At 45.7% G+C, this 12,195-nt stretch overlaps 1 protein-coding gene across 1 annotated transcript in view; it reads left to right on the forward strand.

Moving 5' to 3' along the window:
• Positions 1 to 12,195, forward strand: part of LOC146782688 (extracellular calcium-sensing receptor-like) — a 168,468-nt gene that overhangs the window by 94,954 nt on the left and 61,319 nt on the right. The gene's annotated exons all lie outside the window — the stretch shown is intronic.

Raw genomic sequence — 12,195 nt, forward strand, 5'->3', positions numbered from 1 at the left:
ATACCAACATAAAAAAGCTGTGAAATTAGTCTCATTACACAGCAAAATAATTATTTATTTTAAAAAGAGGATAAAATATGTTTTCTAGATTGCATACTAATATCCATTATTTCTGTCTTCCATAACGTCAAGGATCTTGGTCCACGACGGAAATCAACAAAACTCTAAATTTCAAAGCTCCTTATTAAAGAACAACAGAAAAAACAAACTTACAAAACCCAATGCTAGTGGGTGATACTCTGCCCGATAAAGTAGATAGCTTCAAATGATGCTCCCTGGACTCCATGACTACTCTCAATGCGCTTGCGTTCTCTAAAATATGCAAAAAAATTAAACACAAATAATATCATATTAGTTGACTGATCACCAACCAACAAAATCAATTCTTAAAAAAAGTATTTAAAAAATGGACAGGGAAACATACTGCAGGCTGCTTCGGTCAGATATCATAATTTCAAAAAACTTGCATAATAATCAGTTAGTTATTCAAATCAAGGGTCGAACATACAATTCTTCACTGGCATTGAGCCCTTTTGTTTCCATACAATCTAATACAAGAATGTATTTGGATTCTAATATTCTGAGTTTCTTGTCTCCTCTTCTTGCATCACTCTTTATTCCATCAATGACACTATATTTTAGGTTTTTTATGTCATTGTTTTGGCATGTGTCGCAATGTTTGGCCAGAGCATAGCTCAGATCATTGTTTTTGACTGCTCTCGGGTGTTGTAAGATGTATCTGTGTACTTGGAAGGTGGCACTCCCTACATAGATCTTCCCACACCCACAGTTAATGGTGTAGAATACGAACTCACTTTTGCAGGTGTAATGTTCTCTAATCTTTTGTGTTCTGTTATACACCTTGAATTCCTTCAAGTTTTCTCAATTTTTACTTGTTACTTTTTAAAAAAAAACTTCATTAGGGCGTAACCAGGTTTTCTTTTCCATTCTTACGTCACTGTGTGCTAACCTGTCACGTATAGAGTCTGCTTTTTTATATGTGATCAGTGGGTTTTAAGGTAGATCCATGCCTTTAATGGGATCTCCTTTAACTAGGTGGCAGTTTTTCAGTAAAATGGATCTCAATTGCAGGTGTGCTGTGTTGTAGGTGATAATGAACCGGTGTTCTGGTTTCTTCTTTCAGTTCTGTGTTTACTCTTGTAAAGTAGAGTCTCTGTAGGTATTTTGACTATCCTCTCCACGGTGGAGTCTAGAGCCTCTCTATCATATCCTCTTTCTTGAAACCTGTGTGTAATGTCTATTTTGGTGGTGACAAAACTTTTCTCCGTGTTTCAAATTCTTCTTGCTCTAAGATATTCTCCATGTGGTATGCTTATTATCTGACTTCTTGGGTGAAAGCTGCATGCATGCAGCAGACTGTTACCTGCACTAGGTTTTCTAAATAAAGGGGTAACAATTTTGTTCTCAACTACTTAGATTTTGATTTCTAGAAATTCTTGCTCATGTGACTCGTAACTTTTAAATTGAGTTGTTGTCATTGATTTAACTGACAAATTTTCCAGCAGCGCTGATGTTACCGCGCCAGATGATAAAAATGTCGTCAATAAAACGGAGTCACGTGATATAACAATTGCTCCATTTTTCCAAGGGTGGGTTGTTAAGTATCTGGGTCTCCCACCTCCCCATATGGAGGTTTGCAAAACTTAGGGCAAAACAAGTACCCATGGCAGTCCCCTGCTGTTGCTCAAATATATGATAGCTGTAGAGAAAGATGTTATGCTTTAAACACCATCTCATCATTTCAATGATCATCATATTGTGTATAAAAAAAATCTGATGTATCTTTCTTTCAAGAAGTGTTCAGTGCCCCTGATGCCATCCTCATGCCTAATACTAGTGTAGAGTGATTGGACATCTAATGTCATCAGTAAAAAGACCTCTTCCCACGCTGTATTTTCAAGATGCTTAAGGAAGTCAGTGGTATCTTTAATATGTGAAAGTAACCTTTCCATAAAAGGTCTAAAAAATGTATTGATGTATTTGGATACATTTTCAAATACACTTCCTTGTGCTGCAATAATGGGTCTACCTGGTGGGCTAGTGGCATCTTTATGAATCTTAGGAATAAGATAGAAAACCAGTAACTTGGGTTTGTCGACTTTGAGGAAACTAAACTCATCACTGCTGATAAGCCCTTCATTTCTCCAATATGTAAGTCTTTCTGTGAATCTACTGTCCACTTCTTCAACGTGTGCTATGTTTACATTTTTGTAACAAGTATGATTTCTAAGGTGGTTATAAGCCTCTGTCATGTATGCTTTCTTAGACCACAGGACAATGTTGCCCCCTTTGTCCGCATTTCTGACGACTACGTCATTATTTCCTGTGATCTTTTTTAAGGTTTCTCTTGGACTGGAGTTGATTGTAAAATCTCCTTGCATTCTACAATCCCATAGCTCCTTAATTTCAGCTGTGATTCTGGCTGAAGATTTATCAATGTCATCATTGAAGGTAGGGGGTAAGTGTTGGATTTCGGTCTCAGATTGGACCCCCCTTCCTCAGATACCCACACCCCCTCACTTTCTAATCTTTCCGCTATCTGTGTATATCCAGTTTGTGTAGTTTAGATGTCTGGTGATAACTGGGTGGGGGTTCACCCCAGGTGGTGGTGGACATGCCAGAATACGATGTGCCCTTTCAATGGACAAGACTCTGAATATCATGTCCAACAACCATTTTTCGAAGAAGAGCTCCATGTTCAATCCCTAGGATCGTTCAAGTATACCCAAAAAGAAGATATTGCTGCACCTCAAGAGGCCTTCTGCAGCTTCTGCACGCATCTGTAACTGAGTTACTTCTATTCGTGTAAGTTGAAGCTTGGAGTGCACTACCTGTAGGATGGGTTGCATTTTAGTGATAGTTATTTCTACCTCGTCGACTTGCTCCAATAAATTCTGGTCTGTCTGCAGTAAGTTCACCTCTATGATGACTGCATCTAACCTGGACTCCAGTGATGCCTTCGTGTCCAGACCTGCTTGTAAAATGTCATACGGTCCTGAGTGTTTTTTGAGAGTGGATTCCAAGTGACTCCACAGGCTACATATTACTGGTGAAGGTGGTGCTAGTCATTCGGAACTGTCCTTCATCGTAGGAGAGGATTTTTTGGGGGTTTGGGTTTAACCATTGTTGGCTGTTGATGTGTGGTATGGGACCGGCTAGTTTCCACTGCCAGTTTTCCACCAAGCACCTGTCTGGTCTAGTCTCGTGGGTAGGAATACGTTGGTTGTGGCTCTTGGGGTCACGCTTCCACTGTTCACATCACTGTGTAATCGGAAGGAAATAAGGGCTGGTCAGGATATCTTGTTGTAGCACTGCTCCTAGTTGTGGTTCCAAGGCAGTGTCCTAGTTCTACAGTCTTCTGACCACACCCTTAACCCCCTTGGGCCACTTTCCTCTATTGCCTTGAGTGACACCCTCATGGGGGAAGGAGGGCAAGGGGCTAGTAACTGTCCCTATTATGTACACCCCTGTCTCGTGGGGCATTAGCCACTGTGCATTTCTCCCTCCCCCAATGTGATTTGACCTCATGAAGGGGGCGGCTCAGTTTCTAATTAGGTGATGCCACTAGGTTTTGGAAGCAACCCGGGTGCTCTAGTTTTCTCAGTCTCATACAGTCCACGATTGCTAGGCGTAAGTGCTGTTGCACATGTTCTTTATTGCTAGTAATAGGGTTTCTTGCTGTACATAGTCAATGCAAGCCATTCGACTATGGAGTAGGGTACAGAGAGCAGGCTGTTCTCTGCTCCCTTCTGCCCCTATACGCCAGAACGCTCACTGTTGTGGTTCCCTGCCAACCCATGTGTGTCTCAGCTCACCTTTTGTTTCTTGGCACTGTGTGTATGGGGTAGGGAAGGCAAGAGACCCAGTTCCGATGCGGCCTAGTGTGTCCCCTGGGAGATGTGTGCAGGTCATGGCATTTCACCTACTCACATCTTTCAAACCAGTCCGATGTCTCTGCCAGGCTCCTCACAGGCCAGGTCCATGATGCCTGCACCCACTCCAGCCGAATTGCCCGTGCAGTTTCCACGAGCCGACAGTCCTCATGGTGCAGGGCCTACAAGATTCCTGGCCCTCTCTACCTTTCTTCTGGTTCACAGGGACGGAGTTGTGCCGGTACTCTTTTCCTACTAAGTACTGGACACCATCCATCTCTTAGCCTCTTTAACTCCCTGTCTTCTCACCATTTTCCTGGTGTAGCTGTTACTTCAGGTGCCTTCCTGGATTGTCAGTATTTTGCCTGTTTCTCCTCAGAATGTGTTTGGGCTCCGTGTTCCAGCTGGTCTAGTTCATTCCCAAGGCATGATAGATGTTTTTTGTGTGTGGATGGAGTTATTCCAAGGATGGTGCATGATTTTATAGCAGACCTCAGAATATTGCAACACTCTAGTTGTGCATCTTGGCCGCACCTCCCTCAGTCTCACATTCTTTCAAAACAGACTTGGATTCTTTCACAGTAGCCTTACCACATCTACTCAACATCTCAGCCTTTTTTGCAAATTGCCGATTTATCTTTTAACCCCTTGGGTGATATGGACGGAACAGGGCCTTCCTCAGCCGCGGAGCTTGTGTGCTGATGACGGAATTGTTCCGCTCCAGCATCAACCCATGGGTAAGCGCTGGTGCTCCCCCCATGGGCCCTCCTTCAACGGGCACCCAATAGGGATGGCAGCTGTAGCACTTCCACTCCCACCCCCAACCCACCCCCCTTCTTTGCAGTCTGATGATGACAGCGTATTCACGGCACGCAAATGGCATCAGAAGCTACCAGAGGCTTGCCGGAAGCTATTAGCTTCCAGCAAGTCCAGGGAGACGGGACGCTTGCTGTGAATCCTTCTCCTGGGGGGGGGGGGATTTTTTTGTGGAAAACAGATACAGGACGGAAAGAAAGGGTGTTTCATTTCTCCGTCCCTGTTTTGAATGGAGTCCTGCTCGACAATCGCGGCTGAGGCCCGCAATCGTGGAGCACAGATCCATCCACTAGCCCACCAGGGATTTTTCTTTGAGTCATTAGGGAAGCGACCCCTTAGGCTCCCTGGGGGGCATTTTACATGCATGTTTCGGCCCCCCGAGAGCTAGATCGGCTGTTTTGTTGATCACTCTGCCCCCTAGAGAGGGGCAAGTGTTGCTGCCCTGCCCTGGGACAAACATGTTTTTCCATGTTTTGCCCCCCCTGGGGCTAGATAGGCCATTCTTTCAACTGATCTAGCTCACGGAGGGTCATAACCTACTTGAAGCAACAGATTTTATGTTTATAATGATTACAGATAGCGACCCATTAGGCAAGGGTTGCTCCCCTTTTGGGGGTTAATATTTTGACCATTTCTGCCACCCTTGGGGGCAGACCAGCTTATAATTTTGTGCTGATCAGCCCCCAAGGGGGGCAGAAGCTCCTAGACCACCAGGGATTATTTGTATGTGGCACATCATTGTTTGGGGAGTGATTCCTTGGGCAAGGGTTGTTCTCCCTTTGAAGGTGAATGCTTTGGCCATTTCTGCCACCTTTGGGGGCAGATGGGCCCTATATTTTTAGGCCCATCTGCCCCCCTTTGGGGGCTAAAGCCACTGGACAACCAGGGATTTTATTGAATATGGTGTAAATGGTTTTGGAGAGTGGTCCTTTGGGCAAGGACTGCTCCTCCTTTGGGCATAAATGTTCTGCCCATTTTTGCCCCCATTAGCCCCAGAGGAGGCTGATGCCACTAGACCACCAGGGATTTTATTATTTATGGTGCATAATGTTTTGTTTAGTGGTCCCTTGGACAAGGGTTGCTCCCTTTTTGGGGAAAATGTTTTGGCTGTTATACTTTTATGCCGATCTGCCCCCAAGGTAAGCAGAAGCCGCTAGCCACCAGGGAAAGAGTCTGTGTGTTTGTATGTGAACTGTAATTCTGCTGCTGGTCTGCGTGTACTGATGTTTGGCTGGCGGTGTGCGTGGAGTGGTGCTTGACTGGTGGTGAGCATGGAGTGGTGGTTGGCTGGTGGGGTGCATGGACTGGCACTTGGCTGGCAGTATGCTTGGAGTGATTCTTGGCAGGCAGTGAGCAAGGACTGGTTCTTGGCTGCCAGTGTGCACAGAATGGCGCTTGGCTGGTGGTGTGTGAGAGCTGTTATTTGGCTGTCGGTGTGTGTCAACCAGATTTTGGCAGACGGTGTGTCTTGACTGGCTTCTGGCTGGCAATGTGTGTGGCTGGCATTTGGATGGTGATGGGCAGACCTCATAGTGTTTTATAATGTTAACCATTTTATTTCTTGTCATCATTTGCATTTGTGATTGTAAAATTTTATTTCTGGTTTTTATTATAGTGCAAAGGTTTTGTTTTCCTTTGAGTATCCTTCTTACGGTTTTGTCACTGGTTGATCTACAGTTTGTGTAGTTGCATCTGCTTGGTAAGAACCAGTTTTTTGCACTGTTTACTCCAAATGAGTATCATTGCCTTGCATGAATGCATTTTTTGTAAATGGTGTTATAATAGCAGCATATTTAGCTTACGCTTCATTGTATGTGAAATTCTCCTTGTTTTTGTTGTATGATGTGTGTTGTGTTGTGTGTACTCTTCTTTTGTTTTTCCTTTCTAGTGGGATATCATTAGTGACTGTTGTGTCTGTGCAGAGTAGGTGCTGGTGAGTCTAGCTGTGTCTGGCAAGTGAGTGGTATTGTTTTTTCAAAATATAGGTCTTTGTGTGGTTTGTATTAATTAACTTTTCCTTTCAAATGACCAGTAGTTTTACTTTCCGTTTGCTAAAGCCACCCTCTGTTTATTACCTATTTTACACAGTGTTGGGTATTTTTGACTTATTTTTCATGGGGCTTAGCTGAATGAGGTTGTCCATGAAAATAATTGGCCTATAACACTTAGGTGACCCTCTATCACCTTTATTCATAATCAGCAGTATCGTAGGAAGAGACCAAGACTTTGGGATTTTATAACATAGGGAGCAGTTAAATAAATTCACGAATAAGGGTCCGCATAGGTCAAAATTGCATTTAAAAAGTCCATGGGGATCCCATCTGGGTTCAGCGCTTTACCACTGACACTAGCTCGAATAGCAGCTTCAACGTCCGACAGAGTGATTTGTAGGGGATTTGCGTGAACTATTGCAGTGCATCCTCACACTCTCTATCCCACTCTAGATGGCATATACTAGTAAAATGCTTAACCTATTCCTGCCCAGAAATATATCGCTATTCAGATGCTGGTTCAGGGGGGCATCTCTGTGAGAAAACCTGTTTACTGTTCTCCAAAATATCATACTGCTGTTGTACACCTCAGCCATTTGAAGCATTTCCCAATTTTTATGTGCGCTTCCTTTCTTTAATAGTCAATTTATACATCATTCTAGCATTCCAAATTGTCACTACATCCCTAGGAGACCCAGCTTGTGCCCTCCCTGGGTGTTGATTAGCAGCTGAGCAATTCCAATTGAACAAATGTGGGTGGTCAGACACAGTTTTAAGAGGTTTTCAATAAAGATTTCTTAACAATATCGCAAAGTTGCTGGTAGTCGAAAAATAACTCATCCCTAGACCCATCAACTAAAAAAACCTAAAAAAAACTGGAGGTTCTTTTTAAGAAGACCTTTTAATACAGCTGGTGGATCTTTAAGATGCCACACTACCCTTAAGCCATCTTTAATGTGCTTACTAATACCATCAAACATTGAAGGTCTTTTGTCCCTGTAAAACGGAGGAGCCCCTTCAACTATTAGGGCATTCTGATCACTCCATTGGGTTTCTATCACTGCGCCATATATGCACTACTGAAGGAAGCTTTTTTTTTTTTTTTTTTTTTTTTTTTTTTAAAAACCTTTATTTGTGCATATGAAAAGGACAAATACGGGCCTACAACCATCCGGCCGGCCGGCCACAAAACGGTTAAGCACTGAGACATACATTTCAACCCTTGTGCGTCAATGGTCAAGATTAGCAACGATTCAGGAGTTATACACTGGAGAGATCCTTGACACCAGGGGAAGGAGAAGTAAAGGTTAATTTTAAGGTTTTCAAAATAATTTTATCGAGGAAAAAGTCAGTAGAGGATAGAACCAAGGAGATTCGAGTCCGCAAGATGGCTTCATCACACGGGGGAGCAGTATCATCATTAAAACGGCCACAGAAAATCTCAGACAGTGAGGCGATGCAGTTATATAACAGGATAGTCACATGAGTAAATACGCACCCCTCCAAAGCCGCCCCCACTCAATCTACCCCACACCCGGACCCCGAATCGGAAACAAGTATAGCGCAGAGACATAGAATAAAGAGGCCCATAGAACTAAAAAGAAAAGGTAAATTACCCCCCCACCCTACACCAATGCGGAGGCTACGGCCTGCCCCCCCCCGGCATAGTGCCTGTCGCCCAATGAACCCAAAATATAGACAAGAGAGAAAGTGGGAATAGAATAAAGAAAATAAGAAAACAAAGAAAAAAGCGGGGAGGAGCCCACGTCACCTCAGAGCGCCCGAAACCACCGGCCAACTACGCCTCCACTCACTGAAAACCCACCACACCCAAAGGCGGTCGTGTGAAGATAACATGTCACAACAATATAAATGAAGGCAGACAAGTCGCGACAAGTGCGCACAACATATGCAGACAGTTCCAGTCCCAGTCCAGCCCATCCGTGACACCATGGTGATAGAAATCAATCTAGCCCTGGCCCGATCGCGGGCGTAAGATTAGACTAGCCCCCACATGAAGGCCCCACAGCCCGTGCAGACAAAGACAATATGGCCGCTAGGGAGAAGATGGAGAAGTAGAGTCACAAAATGGCCGCCGATCATCTATTGAGGTCCCCTTGTGCACCATATAAAATCCAAACCTGGCCTGTAAAGTACAGGAGTTCCACATAAAAGAAGCCGTAGGCCACCGTGAACGGTTCCTCGGGGACGTCAGGTGTCGCTCAGCTGGATACTCTTGCGGACGCGGTGAGGCAGGCAACAACAAAGCAGGCAGCAATGAACAGGGAAACAAAATGTCCACAATTGAGCAGGAGATCGATTGATCCTGGGTGCAGGGAAAGCCAGATGCAGACACCAGTGTAGCACGGTTATACACCGTTGTTGCGTCCCCGCAAGAGGACAGAAGCACTGGCAGACCCACGTCTTGTTGAGAACAAACGGGGCGCTCACGACCCGCAGCCGACAGTATGGAGTCGAACCGCTCACTCAGCGTTTGCAAGCCGACACACAATTGCAGACGAAGGTCCCGCAGGGCAGCCAGAACGGAGCCGCATGTCAGCGGAAGCTGCGCCCCCACATCGGCAGCAATCCGGGACGGCACTGTGGAGCTGGAGTCTGGTAGAGGGAGGGCGAAGCGGGCAGCGGGCGAGACCGGAGCATCGCCCCCCAGCAGCGAGCAGGCAATCAACGCCATGTTTTACCGCTGAACGGTACAGTGGCCAGGGGGGGGGTCGTAACAAGGAGGCAATTCCACACAGGTCTACGCCGCAACAGGTGAAAGCCAACAGTCGCTTCCCCTCCCTCGGCTCTCTTGCAGCCGACTAGGCAATAGAAGAAGGGGGTCCGTAGCCTTCCACAGCGCGGGCCACAGAGCGAAGCAGGAGACCCGCCACACCGGGGCTCACCCTATAGCTCCAGCCCGTCAGGTGAAAGGTGAAGGAGGTGTCCGGGCGTCTCTCCCCCGGCTCATCTGGCGACAATCCGTGGTGTGAGGCGGGATCGGGGCCGCGGGGCTCAGATTTGCGCCGGGGATCCAGTGACTGCGGAGCTTCCAGGGGGCCGGCCAAGGCCACATTAGAGCAGGGGTCCAGCACGGAGAACAAAGGCACCAAGAACTCCGGCATCCGGGCGGGCTCAGACTCCGGGAAAGCGGCGGCGCGGTCAGCGCGTCGTCGCGCACGTTGCACCTCGAAAAACGGCAAGGATAGGAATCAGGATGATAGTCCGAGGCCAAGGGCCGGCGGAGCCGGGCGCTCAAGCGTCTGCTCCGGTCGCCATCTTGGCTCCTCCCCGAAGGAAGCTTTTAGAAGCAAATATATGATCAATTGTTGATGCTTGACTCCTGCCTCTGTATGTTGGCTTATCCAGGCAGTGAGCCTGAAAATAGTTAACCAGATCCTCAAGGTCCAGTTGGGCAACTAAGTCACTCAATTCCAACCCCAGGCATCCCACACTACAGTGTCCAAATCAAAGATTCGAGAGCCCAGTTTTACAGATTCACCTCCCTTCTTCGCATTGAAACCCCCACAAAATAGGATTTGTGGTTGGGAGGGGATAATCTTTCCTAAGGGGATCATGGCTGCAATAAATTCAAATAGCTCGGTTACTACACCTGATATTGAAATTGTCAGGAAATGCATAGGCTTTTGAGCCCTGAGGCAGGACTACATGTCGCTAAAGGTAGGGAGGCTTCTAAAAGAAACCACGAGTAAGAATAGCATCATTCTTCACGAAGTGTTGTGAAATTCCAGGACAACATCCCCCATGTGTTCACTGGATGCCTATAGTTCACAATAATGCAGTCCACTTGGATGGTCTTAGCAGAGGAACCAACCAAAGCCACACAGCGCACCAATAAAATGTTTTTATAGTCCTGCTCAATAAAATTTGAGTGGTTGGCCAGCCAGTGACACACCTTTTTTTAAGCTGAGCAGATGACTATTGAGAAGAATTTAACAATGAGGGACACATGCCAAAACAACAGCATATGGACAGCAAGTAGGTGGAGGGTTAATCACTGGTAACTGGGAATGGTGAGTCACAGACTGGGGCTCTCGTGATGTGGTAGGCAATCCCCCTAGAGGCGCAGCAGTACTATATGGATTAAGTGCATGAGCAGAGACAACTGGGTGCATATCAGACTGTGGAATCATTCCAGGCCTTGTGTGTCCTTGACCTTTTAATGATGATGCATGGGTACTAGTTGCTGAAGAAAAAGTCCATGGGGCTGAAGACCACTAAGTGCAGCCATATCAGCACTCTTGGGCACGATCATAGCCCCCTTTTGAAGTATCATCTGCTGCTCCTGGCACACGGTCACAATTTTCCAAACTGCTGACACCAACTTGTCAAGTCCCTCTCTTAAAGGGTCCAAATACTCTTTCCAGGTTGCTAAGCATTTTTTAAATGGTGTGTACCAGGAGGATTCCAGGTGGAAACATTGGCTTAAGGTTTCCAAACGTACTGAGTTCAAAGTATTGTGTTGTATGTTTGAAGCCAAATTTGGCCATGCACCACGCTACATCAGCCTACTAGGTATTTGAGATCCTCAAAGCAAGCTTTGTTAACTGTACCAAGGTTTCGCCATTCCTTTGCCTACCTGGGTCCAAAGCTGTAAAACTCTTTACCATTTGCTCTTAGAAACTCTAAGTCATTTTTCACCCTTTGTATTAACCTTAAGACATGGTTATTCTAGGTCACTGCTCCGATACATTCAATCTGTGCTTGCCTTGGGCCAGGAAACCCTTTGGGGTAGCTGTGTGTATGATAAATCACTAATAATAATGCACCTATACAGTTGTTAACAGCCAAACCTCACGTTAAAGAAGGAGAAGTCAAATCTATGGTTTGCCTAGTCTTCTACTTTTGCTTTGCAGCTGGTGGGTGTTCTGGTGATGTAATATCCAACATACCCTCACTGGGCTTGGGCACAACAATATCCACTGAGGGTTCAACCTGAATTGTGGTTATGGGGGCAGAGCTGGCCATATCAGTGGGTTCAGACCTCAACTCTTCCATATCTAATAAGTCTACAGCAAAGAGAGGGACTGTTCCAGTATATCCCAATGACAAACGCCTCTCTGCTAGGTCAATTTGTTTCAAAACTAAATTTACTGTTCTTACCAGAAATAAGTCTATGGTCATGGGGATTTTCCCTTCATGCCCTATTACAAGTTACCTTTTTTTGCCCACTATACCACTTTTCTGGTACCAACAGATGGAAAGCAGAATGTAGAATTGCGTGGAGAGGAAGAGGAAAATCACATCAAAAGAGGTAAATCCCAGTGGGAATTGTAAGAATAAATCTATTTACTACTCCTAGTTGTGACTCTTTTCCTTCATCATTCAGACTGAGCTCGATACACAAAATGGAATGTCGCTGGACTAAGAGATGGGGCCCAGCTCAGCCTCATTCGGCTGCCGATGGGCGCAGACAAGCCCTCTCTTGGTTTAGGTTTTGCTCGGGTTCAGCCCGTGCATATCTTGGGCTGTGG

The sequence above is a fragment of the Triturus cristatus genome, chromosome 12 (genome assembly GCF_964204655.1).
Source record: "Triturus cristatus chromosome 12, aTriCri1.1, whole genome shotgun sequence".
NCBI classification, from domain to species: Eukaryota; Metazoa; Chordata; class Amphibia; order Caudata; family Salamandridae; genus Triturus; species Triturus cristatus.